The sequence below is a fragment of the Globicephala melas genome, chromosome 1 (assembly GCF_963455315.2).
Source record: "Globicephala melas chromosome 1, mGloMel1.2, whole genome shotgun sequence".
Classification (NCBI taxonomy): domain Eukaryota; kingdom Metazoa; phylum Chordata; class Mammalia; order Artiodactyla; family Delphinidae; genus Globicephala; species Globicephala melas.
Genome location: NC_083314.1, coordinates 37,251,608 through 37,259,848, shown reverse-complemented (window position 1 = coordinate 37,259,848; position 8,241 = coordinate 37,251,608). Strand labels below are relative to the sequence as shown.

General features: G+C 37.5%; 1 pseudogene; it reads right to left on the bottom strand.

Annotated features, from left to right (window-relative positions):
* Window positions 1–7,806: 7,806 nt before the first annotated feature.
* Window positions 7,807–7,983, bottom strand: LOC115861890 (U2 spliceosomal RNA; annotated as a pseudogene).
* Window positions 7,984–8,241: the final 258 nt, after the last annotated feature.

Below are 8,241 nucleotides of genomic sequence, written 5' to 3'. Positions count from 1 at the left end.
CTACAGATTCAATGGAATCCCTATCAAATTACCGCTGGCATTTTTCACAGAACTAAAACAAGAAATTTTACAATTTGTATGGAAACACAAAAGACTCCAAATAGCCAAAGCAACCTTGAGAAGGAAAAATGGAGCTGGAGTAATCAGTCTCCCTGACTTCAGACTACACTACAAAGCTACAGTAATCAAGACAGTATGGTACTGGCACAAAAACAGAAATATCAATCAATGGAACAGGATAGAAAGTCCAGAGATAAAGCCATGAACATATGGTCACCTTATCTTTGACAAAGGAGGCAAGAATATACAAGGGAGAAAAGACAGCCTCTTCACTAAGTGGATCTGGGAAAACTGGACAGCTACATGTAAAAGAATGAAATTATAACACTTCCTAACACCATACACAAAAATAAACTCAAAATGGATTAAAGACTTAAATGTAAGGCCAGACACTATAAAACTCTTAGAGGAAAACAGGCAGAATACTCTTTGGCATGAATCACAGCAAGATCTTTTTTGACCCACCTCGTAGAATAATGGAAATAAAATAAAAAATAAACAAATGGGACCTAATGAAACTTAAAAGCTTTTGCACAGCAAAGGAAACCAAAAACAAGATGAAAAGACAACCCTCAGAATGGGAGAAAATATTTCCAAACAAAGAACTGACAAAGGATTAATCTCCAAAATGTACAAGCAGCTCATTCGGCTCAATATCAAAAAAACAAACAACCCAATCCAAAAATGGATGGAAGACATAAATAGACATTTCTCCAAAGGAGACATGCAGATGGCCAACAAACACATGAAAAGATGTTCAACATCAATAATCATCAGAAAAATGCAAATCAAAAGCACAATGAGGTATCACCTCACATCCAGAATGTCCATCATCAAAAAAATCTACAAATAGTAAATGCTGGAGAGGGTATGGAGAAAAGGGAATCCTCTTGCACTGTTGATGGGAATGTAAATTGATGCAGTCACTATAGAGAAGAGTATGGAGGTTCCTTAAAAAACTAAAAACAGAACTGCCATATGACCCAGCAGTCCCACTACTGGTCATATACCCTGAGAAAACCATAATTCCAAAAGATACATGTACCACAATATTCATTGCAGCACTATTTACAACAGCCAGGACATGGAATCAACATAAATATCCATCAACAGATGAATGGATAAAGAAGATGTTGCACATATATACAATGGAATATTACTCAGCCATAAAAAGGAACAAAATTCAGTTATTTGTAGTGAGGTGGATGGACCTAGAGTCTGTCATACAGAGTGAAGTAAGTAAGAAAGAGAAAAACAAAGACCATATGCTAATGCACATATATGGAATCTAAAAAAATGGTACTGATGAACCTAGTGTCAAGGCAGGAATAAAGACGTAGATGTAGAGAATGGACTTGAGGACACGGGGGTGTGGGGAGGGGAAGCTGGGACAAAGTGCGAGAGTAGCACTGACATATATACATTACCAAATATAAAATGGATGGCTAGTGGGAAGCTTCTGTATAGCACAGGGAGATTAGCTCCATGCTTTGTGATGACTTAGAGGGGTGGAATAGGGAGCTTGGGAGGGAGACTCAGGAGCGAGAGGATATGGGGTTATATCACAAAGCTGATTCACTTTGTGTACAGCAGAAACTAACACAACCTTGTAAAGAAATTATACTCCCATAAAGTTATTTAAAAAGAAGGTTGACTTCCCCTGTCGTCACTAAACCCCTTCATCCTATCATAAACTTTTTTTATTCCATGTTCTATCCCTGTGGATTTAAGTTTAAACGTGGGGAACCTAAGATGCATGTATACTTTCTGAAATGTGTTACTTTCACAGAGAATGACAATTTGTCTTCTAGAAGCAGAGTTTTCAAATTTTCCTTCTTCTTATAAAGCCCCCAAATAATATTTTTATTCTATACTAATCATTATACTTTTATATTGTTACCAATAAAGGAGTAAAGCTTACTAATTTTTAATTTCCTTAGTGTTTTCTCTCTAAATGAGGAACAGATTATGGAAGGGAAAATTTGAAAATCATAGTTGGTTGCTAGCTGCTTTTTTAGCACAATCTATTTCTGAGATTTTATGAGATCTGGCTTACAATGCATTCATTGATAAATGATTCAATATTTAGCCATGATTTACCTGTGCCATGTGGAAGAAAATTATGCTGATGGAGCTGAAATCACCGGAACAGAGATTTTTACATCCCATAAAATACATCAACATAGTGTTGAGTGTGAATCACTCACTTGGGACATAAAATATTCCTCTTTTCTAGGACCCAGGATTATATCTCAATATAAATGGTTGATGGAAGTCAACAAAACGAGCCCAGTGCACTGCCTGGTGACATGTGGTAATAAGGATCAACAATGAAGGATGGAAGGTCTCCCCTGCCATCTCTAGGTGCCACAGTAGTTTTTAAACTCTTTGGGTGGTATGAGCCTGGAAATAGAGAAACATTCAGACCATATGGAAACAGATACAGATTCGTGGAAGGAAAGATGAGAAGCAGCCTTGCCTCTTTAAGGGAATGACTCACCAAGGGAGCATGATACATGGGTTCCTCCCTGAAGCTTCACTACCTATGTATTTATCTGAAAATTTACTTCATCTAAATTGATGAGATCCAATGTTACAATCTAGGAGATTTCAGTTGGAGACTATACTTGTACAGACATTGGAAAGGTGATACCAATTCATGTTGACTCCAATTAGCACATGGAGTCAATAGACTAATACAATATTTATATATTATACCCATATGCTAAAGAAGGCACAAGTAAAAATGGTCAAAGTTTTATATTCAGGATAGGAAGAGTAGTAGATAGCTCATTTTCTGGGGAATCTGGAAGTTTTATTTTGCTAGACAGTAAACTTTACTTGTGTAGGATCACCTATGTTTTGATCATTAGTATATATCTTATTCCTTCTGCCACTTTTGGCCCAAAGTAAATTTAAAATAATTTTATTTTGGTCTGTCTTCTTGGAGACCAGGAAATTTCGGAAGCAATACGAATTTTGGAAGAGAGGTATTTTGAGGGGAAAAATGGGAAAATGGGAAATAGCTGATCTTGCTGTAGGAGAAGCTAGGAAGACTGAGGGGTCCAAATTCTACTCTCATTATATTAATCCTTAAACCCTGGGAAGTTTCCCTGGGATGCTATTCTAACTTAAGGCCAGGCTACTATTCTGATGCATCTATAGCCAAAAGCAAATCTGGCTTTGCTTCATCCCTTTTTCTATAAATTCTCATCAAGTTAACCAGATCTGCAGTCATGGCCAATAAATACACCATACCTTGGCCTTTCTCAAGGCCCAAGGCATTTTAGCTGGTGTCCAGGCCAAGAATCAAAATGAGATTTCAAGTCCCTTAAACTGATTCTGGGTCTTGCATTTAGGCTGACAAATGACATTATTCTTGTAGAATCCAGTAAGTGCCAAAACCCTTATCCTCAAAATATGGTGGCTTTGGATGTAGATAAAGAGCTGATTTTCCTAAAGGGGATATGACTTATACCACCCAAAATGTTTGGCTGCCATTGTCTCAGGCTTACTTGAGGAAATTTAAAAAAAAAATTTTTTTGAGGTGGCAGACAGCTTGAAAATCATGGTGCTCTTTGCATAATACTATGAAATATGGATGTATTTAATTCTAGCATTTGAACTAGGAACAATTTTCCTAGCAGAAAATGACTATATTATAGGTATGCAACATAAAATCACAACACACGTGCATGCAAACAACAAGCTCTTGAGGGAGGCATGATCTGTTGTTTCAGACTTTTGCCATTAATATTCATTGGCTGCTTGTTCATTTGTTTTGTTCTCTGCCTCACAGGCAAGCAGTAGAAACCACCAAAGGTTTAAGAAAAATTTATGGAAGGAAAATTTAAAGTTGAAAACATTCTATCCATTAAGTTATTATTTCCTCTAAATTGGCAAGGCTGCCATTATTCAATTTCAGCAGTGAAAAATCTTGGATCAGCATGTGGAATATTGAGGCTCTTTGGGAAAGCAGTTTGAAAATTACAGATGGAAATCAGTATAATGTAGGTTAACAATCTGAAACTCAGGGTCAGACACACCCAGATTTGGGTCCATACTCTGTCAGTCTTACTAGCTGTGGGACTCTGGGCATGTCATTGAATCTTTCTGTGTCAAACTTTTTTCCACAGTGAAATGGTCACAACCATAATATCTTAGAATTGTGTGTTAAGTGAAGTAGTATATCCTTAAGGACTCTTTGATTTTGAGCAAAAGAAATCAGCTTTGAGTAAATTAAGCAAATAGTTTATTGGACGGATATTGGTGCTTGACAATATCCATGAGAACCTGAAGAATCAGGCATGGAAATGGGGTTGAACCAAATCAGTTCTGGAGGCTCAGAAGCAGAAAAGATAGCAGTAATTTTATAACAGCAACTCTAGTCCGGTCATCCTCAATCAAATGGAATAGAACTTCTTTGACTCTCTGATGGTGTTCGAAATATCACAGACGAAACATCTAATTGGCCTAGGTTGGGTCAAAGACCACTTCTTGTTCAGTAGTAAGGAGCACATTTGATTACAGTTTCTTGTCAAGACTGTCTTCAGTGAAGTATTCCTTTTTTTTTGGATTATGGTCATTTGGTTATGTGTTTAATTTTGAATCAGAAAGTTTGAAACAATAAGTCCATAATCAACACAGAGTGAGGGCCAGCCTCTGAGTATCAGCTTATATCAGCTTACAGAGTTCTTTGGGATCCTTGTTAGAACAGTGAGGTTTGAACAGGGAACCAGAAAGGCAGGCATCTGTTTCTTGTGACCACTCCATTAGATAATATGTACCTCATGCCCTGGAATCCTAACACACAGGTCCACGTGTATTACAGTTCTATTTTTTGTTATTTTTTTTTAATTTTATATTGGAGCATCATTGATTAACAATGCTGTTAATTGTTAGTTTCAGGTGTACAGCAAAGTGATTCAGTTATACATATACATGTATCTATTCTTTTTCAAATTCTTTTCCCATTTGGGTTATTACAGAATATTGAGCAGAGTTCCCTGTGCTAGACAGTAGGTCCTTGTTGGTTATCTATTTTAAATATAGCAGTGTGTACCTGAGGTATTCTAATACCTTTTCAGTGGAAGTGGTATTATAATGAAGAAAAATGGGATACAATTGGAAGGGGAAGTGAATACAGGTGTTCTAAAACAAAAATGTCTTCTTTTTTCAGCTTTTTTGAGGTATAATTGACAAACTGTAATAAATTTAACAGGTACAATATGATGATGTGATATTTGTGTACATGGTGAAATAATTTCCATAACTGAGTTAATTAGCATCCATCACCTTACATGTTTACTTTGTGTGTGTGTGTGTGAACACTTAAATTCTACTCTCTTCACAAATTTCATTTGTCCAAACAGTACCATCAACTATAGTCACCATTAAACAAAAATGTCTTCTCTAGATGGAGTATGCAGGGTGCCTGATACCTACTAGGTACTCAGTATATGGTACTTAACCTCACCTTCCTACTTCACTTAAGGCAATCAGATGATGCACAGTAAGTGGAGTTGACTTGGGATACTGGGTATTACTCTGTAATATTTTGACATTAGTCCAGTAATTTTTAAGAGTGTCAGAAGCCCAGTATTAGTGGTTTTCCATCTTTTTGGAATGAGCCCCTTCACTCACAAAGGGGCTTTGGATGCCAATCCTTCAAGAGGAGTCAAAGGATCTCTAAAGATGCAGTTTCTCAAACCTGGGGCCCACAGAGGTTGCTTAGATAGAGTAACTCTGCTCAATGAATTATTATAGTGATCTCCAGGGATGTGTGGCTACTTACATCATTGTTTCCAAGGATATTGAAGATCTTGAAGATCTACATTTGGGATCACTACAAAAGAAAGTTCTATGGGAAATTTTCTATTCTCTAAAGTGTGTATCTTTTGATAGGTATTTTCAGAATAAGCATGGCCAAAAAAAAAAAAAATACTCTTTTTTATCTCTGCTGACTACAAACTAAATCTACAAATACCCCAGAGAGTTTGGCAAATCTTAGCCATCACAATATGATAATTTCACTATTTCTCCTAGAGTGACTGGGAAAATTTACTTTGTGGGTATATTTTCATTGCCAACCGTACTCTAACATTTTCCTTTTATCTCTCTCTCACTTCTTGTTTACCCTAATTATTTTATTTGCTAAACCACAGTCCAATTTTATTCTTATACACATTTGTACTTTAAGGAGAACTTTCTAACTATGGTCTTTTGAAACTCCATCAACCTGTATTCTGATGTGAACATTTTAAAATAGAGCAATCCTTCATTCCGCCCCCAGTTGTAATTCAGAAAACTATGGCGGGGAACAGTCCCTGTAGTGGACTGTACCTCTTCCCCATTTCAACTTTGTGACCAAATTCACCACATCACCTCTTGAGTCCTTCATTAAATTATCAGGACTCTACTGCATTTAGGATTGATTTGACAGGGGACTCAGAGGCCATCAGAGCTACAAGGTCTGTATCTCTAGCTTTCTTTTTCCTTCTTAAATCAAAAAAAAGACTTTGGTTTGTCACAGCCTGACCCATCTATTCAGAAGTTTGTTCCATTAACTCTTTTAATAGTCTCTTCTCCAGGGCTCTGATGAAATTAAAGTCATTTCCACCCTAGATGCTGGAGGGCTCCTGTCTTTCACCATAATTCACTGGTTCCAGCTAATGGGCGGGGGAGGGGCAGAGTGGAGGTTATTGCAAGGCTAGGCTATGCTTTGCAGACTGCGGTGATTGAAGATGTGAAATAGTAGGTGCTTTTTGTTTCTTCTTAGACCTTCGTTAGAATGCTTATTTTGTCCCTCCTATGCTAGCTCTGGTGGGATGTAGGTAGAGTGGCCTCCATCTTAGTCTATATAAGTTGTGCTAGGAGAGATCTAATCTTTCCATATTCTTTTCCACCCCTTTGACAGAGGCCTGAATTCACACTGTTAGTAATTCATTCTTTCAATTTAAGGTTTTAGATTTTCTAAAATTTTTAGAATAGCATATTGAGTTTTATGAGTCATTAGCATCTCATAAAAATTTTATTTTACATTTACTAGGGAACACACTTTGAACCAGAAAGATGAGAAGAGTCAGAGAATACTGGGTCCCTGAGTTAGTGGGTAGAGGTGTGTCAGAAAAGCCAAGAAGCTGACAGCAACTAAACAGCTTTTGCCAAACTTTAAGGTATTTAACACAGAGCTGGCCAGTCTCTATTCCCTACATTCAAATATTGTTCTGGATTCCTAAAAGTGTGGATACTATTTTCTATTTCTTGGAATTAAAGTTTATCAATCACTCTAGTCAAAGTGTATCCCAATTTTTTTTTTTTTTTGGACATAATTGTACACCCTATTGAACCTCTTTTTCTGGCAGGACTGGGGAGGAAATTTCAGAAAAGATTTCCAAAAGAGAAGTCATAGACACTGCCAGTCAACATATAACATCAGAAATGTGAACAAATTAAAATCAAAGTGAGGTAACTTTTTTTTTTTTTTTGCGGTACGCAGGCCTCTCACTGTTGTGACCTCTCCCGTTGCAGAGCACAGGCTCCAGATGCACAGGCTCAGTGGCCATGGCTCAGGGGCCTAGCCACTCCATGGCATGTGGGATTTTCCCGGACCAGGGCACGAACCCACGTTCCCTGCATCAGCAGGCGGACTCTCAACCACTGCGCCACCAGGGAAGCCCCAAGTGAAGTAAATTTTGTTTCCAACCATGATACAGTCATTAGTCCGGGACTTGCCCTCCTGGCATAAAAGGATAGAAAACTCAAAAAATATATGAAACAACTGTAAAAAGCAGTAGAGAACTATGCGGGAAGGGAAACAAACTAGGTGAACTCTACTATTGCCTTGACTTTCTGCTTGGGGACAATTTTTACTGATAAGAGCAGATACTACACTTGATCTTAGCCAAAAGGCTGAGAAGCACTTGGGGACAATTTTTAGAACACAATGCAGAGATGGGAACACATGCAGAGTACAGTTGTCCTGCTAAGTTGAAGGTACAGCAATCAGAGTTTTGTGAGGCTAAGGTTTAATCCAGAGTACCAGAGAGTGGAGGGAATTACACAGATTAAGAACTCTAGAAATCAGCATGGAAGTTCTTATGAACAGGTTGCTGAATATTAAGTATGCACTTGTTGGATAAGGTAAGGCTGAGCAATGTACAAATGTCATGAAAAAAAAAA